This window comes from Dendrobates tinctorius, unplaced genomic scaffold (genome assembly GCF_039654945.1).
Source record: "Dendrobates tinctorius isolate UK_male_01 unplaced genomic scaffold, ASM3965494v1 ptg000120l, whole genome shotgun sequence".
Lineage (NCBI taxonomy): Eukaryota > Metazoa > Chordata > Amphibia > Anura > Dendrobatidae > Dendrobates > Dendrobates tinctorius.
Genome location: NW_027361788.1, coordinates 40129817 through 40153269, shown reverse-complemented (window position 1 = coordinate 40153269; position 23453 = coordinate 40129817). Strand labels below are relative to the sequence as shown.

Sequence of the window (23453 nt, the reverse complement as noted above, 5' to 3'; positions counted from 1 at the left end):
CACGTACCCTTATAGATACCTCTCCATTACTAACCCTGGGCTTGATGTCACCTGACAGTACAAGGGTGACATCAACCTCAACCCCCACAGGGCAAGTGGGAAGAGCAAGGCTAAGCGCCAGATTTGGCACTGAAGGCTGATGTTGGTCTGGTCTTGTCTTTTTACCCTTTTCTGGTTTGAATTTACAGGGGGACCCTACATCATTTTTCTTCTGGGGTCCCTCGTAAATGCTAAGCAAACAGCTGTGAGCTGTTATTAATAGGCTGGGAATCTTATGGGGTATTCTCCCTCTGCTAGTTATGAAAATTGCGCGGGAGCTCACAGCTCACGCTTTTTCAAATTTAATTTTCCATGTTACACAGGAGGTAAACAGCGTGTGCTGAATACAATTCCCATAATTGTCGCGCTAATTTCAGAAAGAGTAGGAGACAATTATGAGAGTTGCCTTCAGCAACCTGCCGGCACCTGGGGACAGTGCGAACTGTACTGCTTGTTCCCAGGTGCCGATACCTGTCACACGGACAGCACACGAATGTGACACATGGACAAGGACAGCAAACGGACACACTGATGTCAGATACGTACATATGGATGGCACATGGATCTCACCAGTACTGTTTTTTCCTGTACAGGAATCACCAGAACTTGTGAAGGAGGCCTTACATTTTGAGGGTATTATAAACCAGACTTAGAAAAATAGAAAAATCTCTGCTGGTGTCATCATCGCCTGGATCCATAGTCAATGTCTGAGCAGTAGCAAAGAACCGTGTGGGCTCTGCAGACAGGACCCCCGGGGTAATCTATGACTACTACCGTAAATAGATAATTGAATATGAGAAATTCACAGTGTATTATCAGTGTGCATCAGGAACATTTAGCTGAGCCATCACTTTCCACCCCTGTGTTGGGTCAAGCTGTATAAATGAGGTGTGTCTGGATCTGCAAATGTCAATTGTGTCTGAAAAGGAGGATTTACCGGTGAATAGATGCAGAGAGAGGTGGCAGAGACACCCAGGAATCCTCTCTACATGTCAGTGCGTCACAGTGTGACTCTTCTCTGCCACTCCTGAGGTATTTGTTTTCTAGATCGCGCCTTACAAAGATACTTTATTTTCGTGTCAAGGTTGTGACGCATGACAATATATGTAACTTGCCGCAGGGCAATAACTACCACATATCCATACATATAGGGAGCATGCTGGCAGAAACCAGATGGAGGGATTGTCCTATAATGTGTATGGGGGTGGGAGAGCCGTACGATCCCTCATGCCTGCCATCTGGGGACACCAGGACTAGCACTCGTTATGGCCTCTTTCACACTTCAGTTTTTTACAATCAGTCACAATCCGCCAGGTTTTGAAAAAAACGGATCCTCAATTTTCTTTTGAGGATCCGTGTTTTTCCCCCATTGACTTCCATTAATGGCGGATTGTGACGGATTGCCGTCCGTTGCATCCGTTTTTTTGAGGATCCGCCAAAAGTTGCTGTCCATTGCCATCCTCAAAGATTTCAAAACGGAGCTTGCAACGTTTTTTTTTTCTCTGGCGCATCCTCCAGACACTGATTTAACCCGAAATTCTTTCTGGGTGCCGGACCAAAAAAAAATTCTCTCTCTCTTATTCTCTCGCTCTCGCTCTCTCTCTCTTCCGTCTGAAAACGGATCCTGTGCCATCCGTTCACATCAGTTGAGAACGGATCCGCTTGTCTGACTTTTTGGTGGATTTGAACTGATGCAAAAAAACTGAAGTGTGAAAGAGGCCTATGCTACCTATATGCACGTGGAGTTATTTTGAGCAGGTCCACTTTGAAAACACGTCTTAAAAAAAAAACATCACTAAGTATTTGAAAGACTTATATTAATTTCTTTAGTATATGTTCGGTGTTTTGTTTTTTTTCCTCACTTTAGGTTTTTAAAAAGCCCTTTAGATGGAGTCGCCCAATAATGTGCTTCATCTATCTGTACTAATCATTCAGGGTAAAACCTTGTGCATTTCTTAGCTCGGCGGCCTAACCTGCCTGCTCAGTGTCACCACATTGGGAATGCTGCCAGTCCTATACACACTGGGGGTCTCTACATGCGGGGAGTACACTCACCATCTGATAAGGTAAGGAATAAACGGGCACCATCCACAATGTCAATTTAGGTAGGATCACCTAGTACATATAAATAAAATGACATCAAAACACATGAAGAGAAGAAAGTATATGCACACAAATAGGGATCACCACAAAAATCAGATAATCAAAAAATATTAATTTTATTTATGGACACAACAAACAGTGATTTGAGCAGGACGCTGCCTCATTAGACCCAGAACTGATTCATCTTCTCCCCACTTGAAACTCGGCTGGTAAGAGTGATTACTAATTAGATAGGTATATATGAAGGATTTCAACAGAACATTACACTGACCTTGAGAAAGACACATATTACTGTGTCGATACACGTGGGTTTGGGGGTCCCATGTAACCTACCCTGTGGCTTGTTTATCCTCAGAAACCAGGTGATATCATGCTAGGGAAAGGGGCTTGCTAATATATTATTTTGTGTTGGCAACATGATGAGTACTCAGTTTTCTATTTATGGCATATGTAGAATTTCTATGTAACCATAGTAGTCTTTGACAATATGGTATGTTAACTCTTTGATTCAAGGTCATGATTGTCATTACAAGTGGGCTGATAGACCCTAGGTTATGATAACTAGCAGATACCTGGCATTACACTGAATGATTGGTCTTGGGACCCATAGTATTTAACTATTTATCAATATGACCCATTGTCTTTGTTTTGTCATCAGCGTCTGTTTGTTCAGACTTTTAATTGTTTTTAAACAAAGTGTTTGTTTGTTGTGTCCATAAATAAAATTAATATTTTTTGATTATCTGATTTTTGTGGTGATCCCTATTTGTGTGCATATACTTTCTTCTCTTCATGTGTTTTCACGAGTACACTCACCATGTATCCAGTCTATGTGACAAGGCCAAACCCAATCATATCCACCTGTGAGAAGGGAAATGGTTCAGGTTTCAGTTTTTTTTTTTAAGCCAAAGGCAGGAAAGTTTCAGAAAAAAAAAAACACAACAGCAGTTCTTCAGATGCAGTTTTTAACTGCAACATCAGATTATGTTCAAACAGAAGTTATTTTCATGCAAATTTCATCATAGAATCAATGCTAAATCTGTAGGAAAACCTGGTACACCCATCACAGATAGACAAGTACACGATGTGGCCAATATCTAACCACAATGCGTCAGCACACTGCGATTAATGAATACATTAACTCCAATATTGCTGTAAACGTTAAAGATGTGAGGTACTTCGTTAGAGACACTAGGTCCCACAATTCATACTAAAGAACGAAGATACAAAATGCTAAATAAGCCCCTCACGTCTCTAACATTTACAGCAATAGTGGCATTCATGTATTCATTAATTGCAGAGTGAGGACGCAGTGTATGTATAGAAACTCAGAAGAGATGGCTCATTTTTTATTCATTTATTTTACTCACTTATATAGCGCTATTAATTCCACAGCACTTTACAGACATTATCATCACTTCCCCAATAGAGCTCACAATCTAGACTCCCTATCATTCTTTGGAGTGTGGGAGGAAACCCACAAACACGGGGAGAACATATAAACTCATTGTAGATGTTGTCCTTGGTGGGATTTGAACCCAGGATCCTAGTGCTGCAAGGCTGCAGCGCTAACCACTGAGCCACCGTGCATGGGGGGGGTTCTCCAGGTGTGTCATAGACATGTCAGTCATCAAGTGCATTAATGGGTTAATGTCACCTTGCTATTGGAAGGTGACATTAAGCCGATTAATAATGGAGAGGTATCAATAAGACACTGATCCATTATTAACCCTAGACTATTAAAGGTTTAAAAAACAGACAGACATTAATTAAAAATTCTTTTAATGAACTAAAGACACCAAGTTTTTGACCATATTTATTCCTCTCCTAATCCATAAACTATTGACCTGTTACAATAAAGCAACAATATCCTTACCTCTCCGCTGGTCAGTCAGGTCCCCTGCTGCAATCCATCACAAGGGGTTAACTGGTTTACAACAGGGCCGGTGCTAATGCGACCAGCCCAATGTAAACCACTGCCAGAATGAATTAGTTCATCTCTGTGCAGCCTCCCCAGGGGACTCCACGCAGCCTCACTGGCTGACCTGAGGTGAACTGATGAGCATGGAAAAAATGCAGAAACTTTCCCACGCTCATTAGTTCATCTCCGGTCAGCCGGGGAGGCTGCGCAGAGATAAACTAATTCATTCTGGCAGTGGTTTACAGTGGGCTGATCGCATTAGCACCAGTCCCGATGTAAACCAGTTAACCCCTTGTGATGGATTGCAGCGGGGGACCTGACTGACCAGCAGAGAGGTAAGGATATTGTTGCTTTTTTGTTTTATTTTTGTTACATGCCCATGGTTTATTTATGGATTAGCAGAGGAATAAATATGGTCAAAAACTTGGTGTCTTTATTTCATTAAAATAATTTTTAATGTCTGTGTGGTTTTTTTAACCCTTTAATAGTCTAGGGTTAATAATGGCTTAACCCATTAGCCACCTCTACAGGGTAATGGAAATAGAGAGGATAAGTGCCAGAAAAGTCGCATCTTAGACGCTCCATTTCTGGGGTGTCTGGGAGCAGATTTTTGTAGCCGGGGGGTGCCAAAAACAATGGTCCCTCTCAAGGCTATTATCTGCCGTAACTCACTGGTTTTCCCTCTCTGGTTGCAATTTTACCGTGGGAGCTATTCGTTCTATTCTTTATTAAACATGTCAGTGTGATTTTACTGTATCGCGCACTGAATTGCCGGCTTTTGTTAAAGGACACTGGTGCATATTTCTCGCAAGTCACACGGGTGGTCTGTGTGTAATTCGGATTTTTCTCCCCCCATAGACTTGCATTGACGTATTTTGGCCATAATACGCTGACAATCGCAACATGCTGCGATTGTCTCGGCCTGTAAATTACGGACGAGAAAAATACGGCTGATGGGAGCTGCCTCAAAGAGAAACATTGGTCTGAGTGAAATTTGTGGTTTTTACGCCTCTCACTCGTCCGTATTTCTCTCTAGTGTGACGCCGGCCTAACACTCAGTTCTGCCCATCTGTGCAAAATGGTGAAGAAAAAAAAGTGCATGCTGCCAGACACCTGATGACTCTCATCTTCAATAGAAAGTTTAAGTAGCAGTCTAGCTGGCCTAAGCCCCCCCATACACATTACCCCAAAGTCAGCCAAACCTGCCGATATCAGTCTGTGATTGGGGCCCCCAACTCTGCCAATCCTTTTACTCTCAGAGGTAAGCTGCCACCAGAGGAGACTGCCAGTGGCTCTCTTAGAGGTTGCAGGAGCGCTCCTGACTATGGAGGAGTCAGAAGCAAGTTTGTCGACAGGTCAGCAGCTATCTAAATTGTATGTGAATGCTATACACATACTGTACAGCTGCTGACAAAATGGCCTCCTATTCACAAGCTTGGACAAGTGTGCATATGTTCAGCTGCATCTTATTTCCCAGAGAATAAAAGAATAACGTTGTTAAAATCCAATATACTTCATGCTATTCATCCCCTATATCTTCAGCCAGGGTAGAGTCGGGAGGCCCGCATACACTAGATGGTCTGCAGGTGCAGCCAATGTGTATGACCAGCCGAGGGCCATTGTTCATTGGTTTTACATTTCCCGCTATTCACAGCACAGCAATCCTATCATCCATGCTGAGTTGCCCTCTGTGGTTTATTCATGTGCGGCAGAGCTTTCCATCCATACATGTGAATTGGGGATGCTTTGGCAGCAGCCACATAAATTTCGGCAGCCTCCATTCAGATGTATAGGAAGGTACAACATTTTCTACAACAAATCTCTGTAAAACATACTTCGGCCAATGGATGCATTTACGGTACGGCTGCGTGCAGTTAGTTAATGGCTAATGAGAGTCCTAGAATAATTAGCATCGCACAAAGTACAGGACACAGATTGGGGATTGTTCCTGGAAAAGATCCTAATCAGCTTTTATGCCTTACGTAACATGGGGGTAAGTGCCATGGATGAGCTTTGTGATAGATTATGTGGTTGTAAGACCCACTGTCCCCACTGGGTTACTTTCTAATGACCCAAACTAACAGCACAGTCAGTTTGGGTCATTGGTCTTGTGGTTATGTTGGGACTTGTGGTCGTAAGTGAAAGAAATGTGTCCATATTGAGCTCAGGTGTACCTGGCCTTAAGCTGGATTAGGCTTACATTTGTCCATGTATCCCTGCACTTATAGGAAATTTAATATTGGTGACCTACCCTTAGGTTGTCAGTATCATGTCAGTGGAGGAACGACACCACTGATCAACTGATTGAAAGGACCACGTCCACGGTGCACCGGAACTGATAGCGCCATTCATAGTATAGTGGACGTCTACGGTACTACAGCTCTCAAATTTACAGAGTGCCCCTGTCTTTTTTTTTTTTTTTTTTTTTTTTTTTTTTTTTTTTAAATCAATAGTGCATTTAAAAATAAAAGACTTTAAAATATATCTTATTCGAGAAATCCACTTCTTTCTCCTCCTGGACTGATCATTCATTCTCAAAATTCAGAATTCACTGGTAAAATGTGTCTTCAGTGTATACAGGAAAGATGTATATCTTTGTACCGTGTTAGCCAGTAGATAGACCTGGTGGGACATCACAACACATTATGAGACCCCAATCAGAGGACTATAAAACATCCGGACTCCTTATCTATGTACTGGTCCAATATTTATGTTTCTTCCTCTCCCATATTGATAGTTCTGCTTCACGTCACTTGTCTTATCCATTGCATTTTTTTCTCTGCTGTGTTGTGTATAAATATGTGACTCTTCAGATTTTGTATTAGTCTAGCCTGAAGAAGAGACCTGAGTAGTCTCGAAAGCTTGTAATGTGTTACCATCTTTTCAGTTAGGCCGGGATCACACTTGCGATTTAAACGGCCGAGTCTCGCATGGTAATACACGGTGCTGCCGCCGGGACTCAGGAGCGGGGCGTGCAGCTCCATGTATTGCTATGCGGCCGCTCATCCCGGCTCATGCGGCTAAGGCTCATCCCGGCCTTAGCCATTAAAAGGTATCAACTAGAGTTGAGCGACTTTGGTCGGATCGGGTTTCGTGAAACCCGAATGAAACAAAATAAGTTTCAGATGAAACTCGTCCGACTAGAGCAAAAAAAGTCGGAGTTTCGTCCGACTTTTATTTCCCATTGACTTGCATTGGGGTCGGGTTTCGGACGAAACTCCGACTTTGTTTTGCTCTAGTCGGACGAGTTTCATCTGAAACTTATTTTGTTTCATTCGGGTTTCACGAAACCCGATCCGACCAAAGTCGCTCAACTCTAGTATCAACCACTGAGGACTCTCAATTCTGAATATTTTTCAGTGTATACAGACTTTCCTATATGCAATTAGAGGAGTATGAAGTGGCATGTACACAACTTATATCATCATGCATCCTTTAGGTTAGGAGCTCATTCACACCCTGTGGTCTAAATAAAACCTTTTTACACATGGTTGCTTTCTCAAAATCCTTGCACAAAAGGGCGCTGGTGATTATATGAGGTCAGATCCCATCTCCTATGAGGTGACAAGACACTTGGACAATCACTTGGAGATGTGCAGGGAAGCTTCAGACAGGAGATGGAATAGGTCACTGGCCACAATAAAGCTGGAGTCACACATAGTGACTCACCAGCGATCCCGACAACGATATCAACGTGTCAGGATCACTGGCAAGTTGCTATGTGATCGCTGGTGAGCTGTCACACAGACAGCTTCACCAGCGATCAGCACAGCGACGCCGAGCGCGCGGCGTCGCTGTGTTCGTTAGTTACCAGCGCGCTGATGCAGGAAGCTGGTAACTAACGTACACATCGGGTATCTAAGGGACGCACATCCCTTGGATACCCGATGTGTACGTTAGTTACCAGCAGATCGCTGGTCTCCTGCCTGTCACACGCAGCTATGCTTTCTGGCCAGCGACAAAAGAAATGTCCAGCAGTTTCCTACAGCGATCCCGGCAGGGGGGCCGGTTGCTGATCGCTGTCACACACAGTGATCTCGCTGGTGAGATCGCTGTTGTGTCACAAAACTTGTGACTCAGCAGCGATCTCGCTATGTGTGACGGGGCCTTAAGACCCTCATGGACATCTTGTAATCACATTTGCAAATTCTGATAAGGGATTATCTCCAATTCAACAGGAATATATTATCAGAAAAGGGGCTTGTCTTAAATGTCTGCCTTTACCTTCTGTCCTCCTTATCAGGTGACCATAGCCATAGATAACCCTAAGGGTACCGTTACACCTAGCGATGGACCAGCGATATGACGCGGTCAGGATCGCTGGTGCATCGCTAGGTGGTCGCTAGTGAGCTGCCAAACAGGTCGGGGATCGCTACTTACCTGTCAGACACGGCGATCCTGCGTCCTCCCGCCCGGCTCCACGCGTCGCTCGTCGTCACAGCAGGAAGCGCCGCACGAGGAATGGTCCAGCAGCTTCTCGGGTGATCAGCGATAACCAGCGGGGGAGCCGGTCAGAGGTAAGTATCACATGCAGCGATATCGCTAGCAATATCGCAAAATCGGTGACTTTACAGCGATATTGCAGTGTGTAACGGGGGCTTATGGCAGTCCTGTCAGTCTATACATACATACAATCAGTATGAGTAAACACTGTTTTTCTTCACTTAATAATAATCTCTCTATATAGCACCAACATATTCCGCAGCGCTTTACCGTTTGCACACATTATCATCACTGTCCCCATTGAAGCTTACAATCTAGATTCCCTATCAGTATGTCTTTAGAATGTGGGAGGAAACCGGAGGAAACCCACGCAAACACGGGGAGAACATACAAACTCCTTGCAGATGTCCTTCGTTGTATTTGAACCCCGGACTCCAGCGCTGCAATGCTAACCACTGAACCACCATGCTGCCCTTAAAGGGGTTGTCTGCTTTTGGGGACTATTTTTCTTAAATGCATGTCTTTTGAGCTAAAAGTAATTTTTGCATTTAGTTTTTATCAAACATTTTGCACCTTCTACAGTCATGGCCAAAAGTTTTGAGAATGACACAAATATTATATTTTCACATGATCTGCTGGCCTCTGGTTTTTATGTGTGTTTGTCAGATGTTGTTATCACATACAGAAATATAATTGCAATCATATTATGAGTAGCAAAAGGTTATATTGACAGTTAGAATGAGTTAATGCAGCAAGTCAATATTTGCAGTGTTGACCCTTCTTCTTCAGGACCTCAGCAATTCTCCCTGGCATGCTCTCAATCAACTTCTGGATCAAATCCTGACTGATAGCAGTCCATTCTTGCAAAATCAATGCTTTTATTTTGTCTGAATTTGAAGGTTTTTGTTTGTCCACGCGTCTCTTGATTGACCACACGTTCTCAATGGGATTAAGATCTGGGGAGTTTCCAGGCCCTGGTCCCAAAATCTCTATGTTTTGTTCCCTGAGCCATTTAGTTATCACCTTTGCTTTATGGCAAGGTGCTCCATGTTGAAAAAGGCATTGTTGATCGCCAAACTGCTCTTGGACGGTTGGGAGAAGTTGCTCTTGGAGGACATTCTGGCACCATTCTTTATTCATGGCTGTTTTTTTAGGCAAGACTGAGAGAGAGCCCATTCCCTTGGCTGAGAAGCAACCCCACACATGAATGGTTTCAGGATGCTTGATAGTTGGCATGAGACAAGACTGGTGGTAGCGCTCACCTGGTCTTCTCCGAATAAGCCGTTTTCCAGATGTCCCAAACAATCGAAAAGGGGATTCATCACAGAAAATGACTTTACCCCAGTCCTCAGCAGTCCACTCCCTGTACCTCTTGCAGAATATCAGTCTGTCCATGATGTTTTTCCTGGAGAGAAGTGGCTTCTTTGCTGCCCTCCTTGAGACCAGGCCTTGCTCCAAGAGTCTCCGCCTCACAGTGCGTGCAGATGCACTCACACCTGCCTGCTGCCATTCCTGAGCAAGCTCTGCACTGCTGGTAGCCCGATCCCACAGCTGAAACACTTTTAAGAGACGGTCCTGGCGCTTGCTGGTCTTTCTTGGGCGCCCTGGAGCCTTTTTGGCAACAAGGGAACCTCTCTCCTTGAAGTTCTTGATGATGCAATAGATTGTTGACTGAGGTGCAATCTTTCTAGCTGTGATACTCTTCCCTGTTAGGCCATTTTTGTGCAGTGCAATGATGACTGCACGTGTTTCTTTAGCGATAACCATGGTTAACAGAAGAGAAACAATGATGCCAAGCACCAGCCTCCTTTTAAAGTGTCCAGTGGTGTCATTCTTACTTAATCATGACAGATTGATCTCCAGCCCTGTCCTCATCAACACCCATACCTGTGTTAATGGAGCAATCACTGAAACGATGTTAGCTGGTCCTTTTAAGGCAGGGCTGCAATGATGTTGAAATGTGTTTTGGGGGATAAAGTTCATTTTCTGGCAAATATTGACTTTGCAAGTAATTGCTGTTAAGCTGATCACTCTTTATAACATTCTGGAGTATATGCAAATTGCCATTAGAAAAAATGAAGCAGTAGACTTTGTAAAAATTAATATTTGTGTCATTCTCAAAACTTTTGGCCATGACTGTATAGCCTCAGTGTTGCAATGTCTATTGCTGTCTGCAGAATGGGTTAACTGAGAATCCATCAGTGATCTATTTCTAATGGTCCAATGGGGACATTTTTAACTTTTATCTCTTTTTCTGATTGCTTTTATGACCATATCAAAGTTGAATTTAGAGCGAAACAAAGATCCTATAAAAGCAAAACAGTGCAAAATTGTTAAAAGGAACCTGTCAGGTTCCCATACCCTCCAACCCAGCAGCATTCACTTGTATATGAGCAAATTCCCGACATAATGAGCCCTGTATAACATTATTGATTGAAAACCAGATATATATGTATAAAAAAGCATTTATATTGTCCCCGTTTCTATGCTATTGAGGGCTTTGACTAGTCAATGGGGCTTTAGTTCCCCAGACTAATCAGCCCTCTCTCGATATTATCATGACCCTGTGGGCAATAGTTAAAGCTGCCAGCCAATCAGAGGCTAGCAGCTGACGTTAGCGCGCATGTCGCTGGCATTTGACGTTATTGTCATTCGCTGGCGAATGCACGCTTGAAATACTTGGGGGGATCATTGCTGCTGGAGCAAGGTTGCCACTAGGAATTTCGGGGCCCCATTCTGGCAACATTTTCGGGACCACCTTGAGAGTCCACCCAGGCTCCACCCCCGAACCATCCACAGTCCCACCACCCTCTCTTGGAAAAACTCCACTTCTGCACCACGTCCTCACCAATCACACATTTACAGTTCCCATCACCACATACATAGCCAGCAGCTTTTGTTTTGACCAAAAGATTTTTTATTCCGCCACTATGATAAGGTAGACTCTTTTGGCTGGGTTCTACTCTACTGTAACTTACTAAACATTTGTTAAAATATCCAAAACAATTTAGGTATATTTTTATTTATTTTCCAATTTTTAAAATGACCAATAATATCACAAACAAGGAGCAAATACCGCCACACCATGACCAGACCACATATTATCATAATACAGTGATCAAATAATACCACATACAAGTAACCAAAACTGCCACACCATGACCAGATCAAATATTACCACCACATGGTGACTGAAAAATACTACATACAAGGAACAAATACTGCCACACCATGTCCAGACCACATATTACCACCACATAGTGACCAAATAATAGCACATGCAAGGAACAAATACCGCCACACCATTACCAGATCACATATTACAACAACATAGTGACCGAATACTACAATACTGATCAATAATAAAAAAACAAAATACTAATTTCACTATAACTGACATTATACACAGGAGCTCTGTATATAGTGTCAGTGTACAGGTAATACAGTGATCATCAGTGACATTATACACAGGAGCTCTGTATATAGTGTCAGTGTACAGGTAATACAGTGATCATCAGTGACATTATGCACAGGAGATCTGTATATAGTGTATAGTGTCTGTGTACAGGTAGCACACTGACTCACCGGTGACGTCGCTAGTTGAAGTCCTTCATCTTCGCTTTTCATCCTCATTTAGCGCACACCGCCATCACTTCTTCCAGCCAGGACTCGTCTCTGCAAAAAATAAGTTATCTAGAGCACATTCCCCAATCTCTACACTACGCCAGATGAAGAAAAAAAGCGACCGTGTCGCCCTGCACAGTACCAGGCCATCTCCTCCCCCACACTGAAAACAGTATCCTCAAAAATAATATTCTTTAATTTGCCCCTACAGTAATAATATCCCACATTCTGGACCCCATGTGTCCTCCCATTCTGCCTCATGTCTCTCCATACTTCCCCCTATGTCTCTTCTTATTGCCCCCATAGTTATCCATAATAGTATAATGTATCCCATAGTCATATATAGCAGTATAATGTACCCCCATAGTAGTATAATGTACCCCATAGTCATATGTAGTATAATGCACCCATATAGACGTATAATGCACCCAAAGTACTGTAATGTGCCCCCATAGCAGTATAATGCACCCCCATAGCACTATAATGCAGACTATAAGAGTATAATTCAGCAGCCCCATAGTTTAATGCACCCATAGTATAATACAGCAGCCCCATAGCAGTATAATACACTCATAGTATAATGCAGCAGCCCCATAGTATAATGCAGCAGCCCCATAGTATAATACACGCATAGTATAATGCAGCAGCCCCATAGTATGTTGCAGCAGCCCCACAGTATAATGCACCCAAAGCGGTATAATACACTGCATAGGATAATGCAGCAGTCCCATAGTATAATGTGCACATAGTATAATGCATCAGCCCCATAGCAGTATAATACACCCATATTGTAACACCCTGCTGGCATCACGGCATGGCCTCCCATCCCCAGCGCACCAACTTACTTTCTCCTTCAAACCATGCTGTGAAATCTGTCTGTTGCCAGCCCTGAGCTCCATGTGCTATGCCTCTTGTTTTCCTGCTTGCTCTCCATGTTTCCTGACTGTGTGTATAGGGGGGCGGCGCCTGAACTCTCTGGTTCTTATGCGGTCTGGGTGCACCTGTGTAATCTGTCCCTGACCAACCACCTGGAGCCCTTGACTATTTAGTTTCGCCACTCCCACTGAAACATTGCCTGAGCAATGTCTATACTCAGTTAGTATTCCGCTGCTGAGCTAGCCAGGCCCTGTTCTGTTTGTCTCCTTCTCTGGAGGATTCTCTAGTCTTGCTTTGTACCCTGTCTGCCTGCCGGGAGGCTGAATATCCTGGCCCCTGAGTCTTTGTCCCTGTGCCTCCGTCTGAACTCAGTCTTACCTCTGTCTGTCAGTCTCCTTGTTTGTGGTTCCTTCCCTGCCGTGTCTTTCCTTGTGTCCTCTTTATCTGTGCATCTGCACGGCTCCCTAGCCGCTCTGTCTGCACGGCTCCCTAGCCGCTCTGTCTGCACGGCTCCCTAGCCGCTCTGTCTGCACGGCTCCCTAGCCGCTCTGTCTGCACGGCTCCCTAGCCGCTCTGTCTGCACGGCTCCCTAGCCGCTCTGTCTGCCCCGCACTCCTGCGGCTCTGCCTGCTCCGCACTCCTGCGGCTCTGCCTGCTCCGCACTCCTGCGGCTCTGCCTGCTCCGCACTCCTGCGGCTCTGCCTGCTCCGCACTCCTGCGGCTCTGCCTGCTCCGCACTCCTGCGGCTCTGCCTGCCCCGCACTCCTGCGGCTCTGCCTACCTACATCTCCTGTGTGAACAGGTCCAAACCTGTTCTCTCATATACCACACCTTCCTGCTTATATCCATACCTGCATCTCCTGTGTGAACAGGTCCAAACCTGTTCTCTCATATACCACACCTTCCTGCCTAGATCCATACCTGCATCTCCTGTGTGAACAGGTCCAAACCGGTTCTCTCATATACCACTCCTGCTTGCCCTGTGTCTCCAAGCCGTGTCCACTTGCCCAGTGTCTCCAAGCCGTGTCCAGTGTCTCCAAGCCGTGCCCGCTTGCCCAGTGTCTCCAAGCCGTGCCCATTTGCCCAGTGTCTCCAAGCCGTGTCTCCAAGCTGTTCCTGCCTGCCAGTGTACCAAGCCGTGCCTGCTTGCCCAGTGTCTCAGCCTGCTTGTCACTCGCACCTGTCCAGGTGTCCTGTTCCAGAGTGGGATCAGCAGCCACAGCCAGACACCACCCTGGAGTGGCACCCGGCAGCTACCTGCCGCACAAGCCTGACCTCACCATCAGAGGCTCCAGTGAAGACCAAGGTAGCTGTCGCAGTCACGCCCCTTCCAGGGTAGTCTGGTCTGTGGCACAGTGGGGCCACAACCCCCGGCTCGCGCCATTCAGCCAAGGCGCGAGCGTGACAGTTTGCTCAGGCCATGGTCCCTGCTGAGTCCCATGTCTTTCCGCTTGCGGAGCATGATGAACTTTCTCCCTGCCAGTATGAGCAACCAGAGGAATTTATTCCGTCCTGCGTGGTACCGATCGTGGAGACCTCTGAACCAATCATCATCTCCAATGCTCTCTACAATCAGCTCCTGGCCTATGAAGAGCACAACCCAGCAGACCCGCCTAGGTTCTATGGGGACCCTAAAGAGTGCCAAGGGTTCCTGAAGAGATGCCTGCACTACATCCTGCAGAATGCAGCTTGTTTCCCCTCTGATCGGGTCAAGGTGGGATACATCATGTCCTACCTAGCTGGTGATGCCTTGATGTGGATCTGTCCCCTTTGGGAAGCAGGGGATCCTGTCGTCATGAGCCTGGGGGCCTTCCTGGTGGCCTTCCGTAAAGTGTTCGACATGCCTCGTCCAGCTGCTCTTGAAAAGTCTTCCCCTCCAAGCTTCCAGAGACAAGAGGAACCTGTGGGTGAATCGTCTCAACCTCCTATGACTGTCCAGCCATCACCCGTTCCACAGTCTGCCGATGCGGCCACCCATGCAAGATCCAAGAGGTCTAAGAAGAAGAAGCGGGCCAAGTTGCAGCCGGAATCTGGCCTCTGCCCTGTGAAGCTCGTACTCCAGAACCCTGGGCCAGTAGGTGAGGCTGCCCCTTGTGAGAGTCCTCCCTCTCCATTAAAGCCTATGACTGTTTCGTTGCCTTCTGGGAGCTTTGGGGTGTTCGAGCCACCAGCCACACAGAGTCGGTGTGTGGTCTCCATTCTTCAGCTCCAGAACCCGGCATGGGCATCATCTAAAGGTGGCCGAGCCCTCTTTGAGAATAGTCTAGTCCTGCAAGGACAACTACAGCTCCAGGTCGGAGCTTTATACACGAAGAAGTTCATCTTCCACCTGGTGACTGGTATGCCCATGGGTCATTGTGATCCAGAGATTCTAGCACCCATTTATGTCTGGAAACCTAGCAGGGCACCGTGCTTGAAACAATCAAGTGACAAGAGGTGTCTGGTTCCCTTGCGTCGCATTCAGTCAAGGTCGTCTTCTTCGCCTGGTTTGCTAGTCGCCGAGTCAAGGTGTGAGGGTGCCTCTGAAGAGGGGGAGGCGGTCTCAGTCTCCTCACACATCCCCAGCGACTATACCAGTGTTCTGCTCCCAAGAGCACCCCTGCCTCTTGATTGTCTTCCCCAGGATAAAGGGCTGAAGATGGATCCAGAGTGTATGCCTTCAGCTCCCCTGAGGCCTAGGGGTGAGGGTCCCAAGACAGAGCTTCTCTCATCCTCTAACCAGAAGGATGTGGTTCAGTTTTTTCAGGGTAACAGGCTGAAGTGGCTCCCTGTATGTATGCCTCCAGCTTCCATTTGGCAGGTGGGTGAAGAGGTTGGAACAGTGGCCTACGTATCTCCGTTCCTCACCAATCGGGAGGAGGAGGTCCAATTTTTCTGGCATGTTGGGCTGAAGTTAGACTCAGTGAGGGTGTCTGCTGTTTCTAGTTGGCCGGCTGATGTAGGGGTCAAGTCTGAGGCTTCCAGGTCCCTGCTTTCTTCCACTCTGGAGGAAGAGATCCAAGTCCTTATACCCTCGGTGTTGGAAGCTGACTCCATCGGGCACCAAGAAGCTTGGCACCCTGGGATTCCTGATGGCACACATATTCCACCCTACGTGAAGGATGTCGTGTCAACCTGGACTGTGTGTGGTCCCATACTCCTTCTTCAGGTCATTCTGGCAGGCTTGAGGAAGAGGGGCCGTAAAGGGGGGGTACTGTAACACCCTGCTGGCATCACGGCATGGCCTCCCATCCCCAGCGCACCAACTTACTTTCTCCTTCAAACCATGCTGTGAAATCTGTCTGTTGCCAGCCCTGAGCTCCATGTGCTATGCCTCTTGTTTTCCTGCTTGCTCTCCATGTTTCCTGACTGTGTGTATAGGGGGGCGGCGCCTGAACTCTCTGGTTCTTATGCGGTCTGGGTGCACCTGTGTAATCTGTCCCTGACCAACCACCTGGAGCCCTTGACTATTTAGTTTCGCCACTCCCACTGAAACATTGCCTGAGCAATGTCTATACTCAGTTAGTATTCCGCTGCTGAGCTAGCCAGGCCCTGTTCTGTTTGTCTCCTTCTCTGGAGGATTCTCTAGTCTTGCTTTGTACCCTGTCTGCCTGCCGGGAGGCTGAATATCCTGGCCCCTGAGTCTTTGTCCCTGTGCCTCCGTCTGAACTCAGTCTTACCTCTGTCTGTCAGTCTCCTTGTTTGTGGTTCCTTCCCTGCCGTGTCTTTCCTTGTGTCCTCTTTATCTGTGCATCTGCACGGCTCCCTAGCCGCTCTGTCTGCACGGCTCCCTAGCCGCTCTGTCTGCACGGCTCCCTAGCCGCTCTGTCTGCACGGCTCCCTAGCCGCTCTGTCTGCACGGCTCCCTAGCCGCTCTGTCTGCACGGCTCCCTAGCCGCTCTGTCTGCCCCGCACTCCTGCGGCGCTGCCTGCTCCGCACTCCTGCGGCGCTGCCTGCTCCGCACTCCTGCGGCGCTGCCTGCTCCGCACTCCTGCGGCGCTGCCTGCTCCGCACCTCTGCGGCTCTGCCTGCTCCGCACTCCTGCGGCTCTGCCTGCTCCGCACTCCTGCGGCTCTGCCTGCTCCGCACTCCTGCGGCTCTGCCTGCTCCGCACTCCTGCGGCTCTGCCTGCTCCGCACTCCTGCGGCTCTGCCTGCTCCGCACTCCTGCGGCTCTGCCTGCTCCGCACTCCTGCGGCTCTGCCTGCCCCGCACTCCTGCGGCTCTGCCTACCTACATCTCCTGTGTGAACAGGTCCAAACCTGTTCTCTCATATACCACACCTTCCTGCTTATATCCATACCTGCATCTCCTGTGTGAACAGGTCCAAACCTGTTCTCTCATATACCACACCTTCCTGCCTAGATCCATACCTGCATCTCCTGTGTGAACAGGTCCAAACCGGTTCTCTCATATACCACTCCTGCTTGCCCTGTGTCTCCAAGCCGTGTCCACTTGCCCAGTGTCTCCAAGCCGTGTCCAGTGTCTCCAAGCCGTGCCCGCTTGCCCAGTGTCTCCAAGCCGTGCCCGTTTGCCCAGTGTCTCCAAGCCGTGTCTCCAAGCTGTTCCTGCCTGCCAGTGTACCAAGCCGTGCCTGCTTGCCCAGTGTCTCAGCCTGCTTGTCACTCGCACCTGTCCAGGTGTCCTGTTCCAGAGTGGGATCAGCAGCCACAGCCAGACACCACCCTGGAGTGGCACCCGGCAGCTACCTGCCGCACAAGCCTGACCTCACCATCAGAGGCTCCAGTGAAGACCAAGGTAGCTGTCGCAGTCACGCCCCTTCCAGGGTAGTCTGGTCTGTGGCACAGTGGGGCCACAACCCCCGGCTCGCGCCATTCAGCCAAGGCGCGAGCGTGACACATATTATAATGCACGCATAGTATAATGCAGCAGCCCCATAGTATGTTGCAGCAGCCCCATAGTGTAATGCACCCAAAGCTGTATAATACACCGCATAGGATAATGCAGCAGTCCCATAGTATAATGTGCACACAGTATAATGCATCTGCCCCATAGCAGTATAATACACCCATAGTATAATGCACCCCTAGGAGTATAACGCACCACATAGTATAATGCAGCAGCCCCATAGTATAATGCATCCATAGGAATTTAATGTATCCCATAGTATAATGCAGCAGCCCCATAGCACTATAATGGACCCTATAGTACTATAATGCAGCAGCCCCATAGGAGTATAATGCAGCAGCCCCATAGGAATATAATGCAGCAGTCCCATAGGAGTACAGTATAATGCTGCAGCCCCATAGCAGTATAATACACCCATAGTATTACAGTATTACAATGCAGCAGCCCCATAGCATAATGCAGCAGCCCCATAGTTTAATGCACCCCATAGTATAATGCATCCCCTTTCCCTTCCCCCCCATAGTAGTATAATGCACCCCCCATACTGGTATAATTATGCCCCATACCGTGACTTTACAAAAAAAGGTTTTCCTTACCTGCCTGAGCTCCAGAGATGTCCTCACCTACAATTTGGCAGAGGTGCACAGCGTCATTCCAGGGTATGACAGTGACCTCATACGTCGGCGACGTGCGCGCTGACGTCAGCTGCCGGCCTGTTGCTGTGCTTGAGGAATCTCCTGCACGACAAAATACGAGGCGGGCCCCCTATGCCAGTAATACCCTGATGGCAGCTCTGCGCAGGAGGTAGGAAGAAAGTTGTTTTAATTTTTATTGAAAGCGGCAAGCCGCACTAAGTTTCACTGGCAGGATGGAGACACATAGTATTCAGTTACTATGTGGTGGCAATATGTGTTCTGGTCATGGTGTGGCGGTATTTGTTCCTTGTATGTGGTATTATAGGTGTTAGGCATCGGGTTCCTGCCACTGCACAGCAGGAATCCAGAGCCTTGCACTCGGTGGTCACCCATTCTCCTTCGGCCGCAGTGGAGCCAGCTCAGCAGAGTCGTCGGTCCTGACGCTCTGCCCAGACCAGCAGTGTGGGATCAGTTGCTGCTGCCACCTCTGGTTCAGGTATGACAATACAACCTGGCCAGCAGCAAAAGACTCCAGAGTCTAAGTCCTTCTGTTGCTCCACTGAGCATGTTCATGGGACGATTCCCCATTGGGGATCGGGAGTCACATGCTCAGGTCCTTCTCCAGTTCCGATTGATCCACCAGGGGTATCTGGAAGGTTCCGGAAGGTCTCGGCTATAAAAGACTTGCATGGCCGCTCGGCCATGCGCTAGTATAGATTCTAGTTGCTATATGTGTGGATGATGATGGATGCATGTTTCTGGTGAATGAATTATTAAGATTCTCCTCCTTTGGATATTACGCATGTGGTTAGGGGATCACTATTAGAGTCAGTGCCAGTCAGTGGCTAAGCTATAGGCCACAGTGCACACCAGTCCACAGCACTAGCGTCCAATGGTGTCGCCCACTACAGGGCTCTATCTTACCGTGGCAGTCATTGCCGCTCCGCTGCAGTCCGCCTCAGTTAGCGGCGCTCGGGGTTGCGTCGCCGCACACTCAGTAGGTCTAGAAGGACGCCGGCCCGTGTCCTTGGGTCCGAGTCCTGTGACCATATACTGAGCGTAAATCTCCCCAAGCCCTGTGAGCTTGAACAGGCACAATATTTGTGTTTAGCGGTTCGGCGGCTCTGTGACGCAACAGAGTTCACTCTGTGCACACCGGGTGATGTTTAACCCGCGTGTGTTCCGTCTTTTTACCGCCATATTGTGCGTCCGCCATTATCTAGCAGCAGTGTGCCACCTCTGCGTGGTGGACCCCAGGCTGCGAACACGCCTACTATTATTTTATAATTTGGTGCGTTCCGCCAGCCCTAACAATAGGTCACTATGTGGTGGTAATATGGTGTCTGGTCGTGTTGCGGTGGTATTTGTCCCCTGCATGTGATATTATTGGTCATTTTAAAAATTGAAAAATAAATAAAAATATACCTAAATTGTATTGTATATTTTAATAAATGTTTAATAGGTTAGAGTAGAGTAGGACCCGGCCAAAAGAGTCTACCTTGTCGTGGTGGCAGCTTAAAAAATCTTTTGGCCAATACAAAAGCTGCTGGCTATATGTGTGATTGGTGAGAAGTGGAGTTTTTCCAAGAGAGAGCGGTGAGACTGTTGACAGTTCGAGGGGTGGAGCCTGGGCAGAGTCTCAAGGGGGCCCAAAAATGTTGCCAGTTTGGGAAATTCCTAGTGGCAGCCCAGCCCAAAGGGCAGGAAAGAGGGCTAACTAGTCTGGGGCAACTAACGCCCTATCGATTATTATTTATTTATATAGCGCCATTGATTCCATGGTGCTGTACATGAGAAGGGGTTACATACAAAGTTATAGATATCGTTAACAGTAAACAAACTAACAATCACAGACTGATACAGAGGGGAGGGGACCCTGCCCTTTCGGGCTTATATGCTACAGGATGGTGGGGAAGGAGACAGTAGGCTGGTGGGTTGCAGCAGTTCCAGTGTTGGTTGAGGTGATATCTCTGGTAGTGGTTAGGAGGAGGTAGCGGGGTCATTGCAGGCTGTAGGCTTTCTTGAAGAGGTGGGTTTTCAGGTTCCGTCTGAAGGATCCAAATGTGGTTGATAGTCAGACATGTTGGGGCAAAGAATTCCAGAGGATAGGGGTTAGTCAAAGCCATCATTAGCATAGGAAATGTGGACAATATAAATGCTTTTTTTCCCCCTACCTTTTCACTCAATAAAGTTATACAAGGCCGGGTAGGGAATTTGCTCATACATGCTCCTAGGTTGGAGGTCATAGGAGAAATGACATGTTCAGCTAAATGACGCCAAATTGCAAAATGTATTTTTAGTCCCAAATAAAATAATAACATTGCTCTCCAAGGTGAACAAGCCCTTTGAAGGTCTTATACGCATTGAAGAAATGTTAGCTAAACCCAACGATACCGGCATCCTTAGTCTAACGTGTGTGGGGGGCTTCCCAATTTTCCCCTGAAAGATGACATTGGAGAAGATAAGGATGTAACATGTCTGATTTTGGACTACTGATACCTTTGTTCTTGGTAAGATAAGCCACATGCAGAGGAGACTTCCATTGGCTTTTTTCATAAAGAACATAGGAGCAGAAGGAGTTCAGACACGTGGGAGCGTCGGGGAAGAGCGGCTACTAGCCATCAGCCAAACCACTGTTCAGCCAACAGCTATCTATGGTGCATGAGTCCATTAGCCTAAATTACATGCTGGCAGCTTTTCCTGGCATATACTTTAGTGCAAGAATAGGCCATCAACAGACTGAGAAGAAAAGTGTGTTCTTTTGGCCTCCATCTAGCCAGACGGCATTTTCCTATACAGAGAGCCACCGCAAAAAGTATCCTTATTCCATGCAATATAATTTTTTTTTATATTTTTTTACAGGGTCCTATGGTGGAAAGATGGGTCCTGTCTGTGGTTTGTCAGACTTTTATCTTTGTAGCGTATGCCCCCAACAGTGGCCATAAACGCCCATGTGAACATAGCCTTACTGCAGCTTCCGAGTATTGGAAACCATACTAATGCCTCCACCTGAGGAATCCACACAGCTTCTATAACGGGAATTTGGCATCTGATTCATGCTGCCCAAACCACAGACAGCATTACTCAGTGCTTATACTGTGAAACGCTGTGGCGGATGTGTCTTGAATGACGAGTCTGAGGCAGGTCCATTGTGGCTTCCCCCCCACCCCGCTCCCTTTAATTCATGTAGGGAGAAGACTGGTCAGTCTGTGTCTGATTCATGCTGTGGTTCAGGCAGCATGAATCCGATGAGATTCCCTTTACGACGTACATATACATTAGATGCAGGCTGAATCCTTGCGCCACTTGTCAAAGGGAAAGCCGCTAACTCATCTGCCCCCTTGTAGAACACACCCGACCTGAGAAAATAGGTATCCTCCCATAACCCACATATCAACTTTAATGTTACCAACAGACCAAAAATTAACTAACTAGTACTGATGATACACGCAAAATTGGCCTAGTATCCATCAACATAGAAAAAGAGTTCTATATATATCATTAGATTGCACAAAAGTATCTCTTATAGGAGGACTACAAACACACAAGAGGGGCAAATGGTTTGAGTGCAGTAACCGGAGACACATCCCAAAGTGTAAAAATCTGTGTATTGGGGACTGGCTAGAATAGCTATCGTGCATTGCTTTCTAAAGGCCCCGTCACACACAGCGAGATCGCTAGCGAGATCGCTGATTTTGTGACACGCATCAGCGACCGCCCCCCCCCCCACCGGGTATCGCTGATCGTGCAGGAGTGTGCGGGGCCATTTTTTGATCGTCGGTCTCCCGCTGGCCAGTGCGCATCGCTGCGTGTGGCAGCGAGAGATCAGCGACGCTGGACGCTGGTTTCCAAGGTAAACATCGGGTAACTAAGAGCTGCGCGGCTCTTAGATACCCGCTGTTTACCCTGGAAACCAGCATGCCTGGATACCAGCTTACTAAGATTTCTCCATTCTGTCAGTCCATGGAAATTGGACTGCACTTAAATGTCATCCGAGTTCCATACAATGTTCCCCATGGACTGATTGACTTGCATGGCCGAGTGCGATCCGAATATCAGATACAATTTGAACATGCATTTAATTCTTTGTCTCGGAAAGGCTGTCCGAGGAAAAAATCGGACATGTGCACAGCCCCATAGAAGATTGGTTCGCATCCAGTCCGATGTTTTGTTGGATCACACTTGGTTCGAAAATACAGTCGTCTGCACGAGCCCTAACACTGGCAGGACTGTCATCATGCTATAAGGTACGCATGTGACGTATAGGCCCCATAACATGTAGCTGGGTGTGTATATACAGTATGTATCTATACAGCGTCGGACTGGGGTGTCTGGGGCCCACAGGAGGAATTGACCCTACAGCTATATGAAAATATCTGTCTTGCACATCTACTGTGCGCACACTATAACTGGGATGTACAATTACGGTAGTTTGCATGAAAGGGTTCTTTGGTTAAAACAAGTTATCACCGATCCATGGGCTCCACAGGAGAGGTGATAACTTATCGATAGTTTGGGTCCGAGCACTAGAAACCGCTCCGATTGAAAGAATGGTGAACTTTTATCCCTGACAGCACCATTTGGAGCGGGTCCAAGCAGTCGGACCCCCTCCAATCAATACGTTATCACTTATCCTTTGGAGAGGTGATTACTTGTTTTCACCGGAGAACCCCTGTAAGTGCATCTCGACCGGTGTGTTCCAAGAATTTAATATATAATGGAAATAAAAAATCTCATAATTAATATCAGACAGAACAAATGACCGCCATATACAACACAATCCTCTATACCAAGACCAGTAATACCACATACAAGGGAGAAATACGCCCACACCATGACTGGACTACATATTACCACCACATAGTGACCAAATAACACCACATACAGGAGACAAATACCGCCAGACCATGACCAGACCACATATTACCACCTATAGTGACTAAATCATACCACATACTGTACAA

General features: G+C 47.1%; 2 protein-coding genes across 2 annotated transcripts in view; one reads left to right on the top strand and one right to left on the bottom strand.

Annotated features, from left to right (window-relative positions):
* Positions 1-13543, bottom strand: part of LOC141046646 (uncharacterized) — a 116097-nt gene extending 102554 nt beyond the window's left edge. Inside the window, exon 1 of the mRNA XM_073541195.1 lies at positions 12976-13543. The gene's annotated coding sequence lies outside the window, so the exon portion shown is untranslated. The remainder of the gene's footprint in view (positions 1-12975) is intronic.
* Positions 928-23453, top strand: part of LOC141046649 (glutamine synthetase) — a 44891-nt gene continuing 22365 nt past the window's right edge. The window contains exon 1 of the mRNA XM_073541199.1: positions 928-1071. The gene's annotated coding sequence lies outside the window, so the exon portion shown is untranslated. The remainder of the gene's footprint in view (positions 1072-23453) is intronic.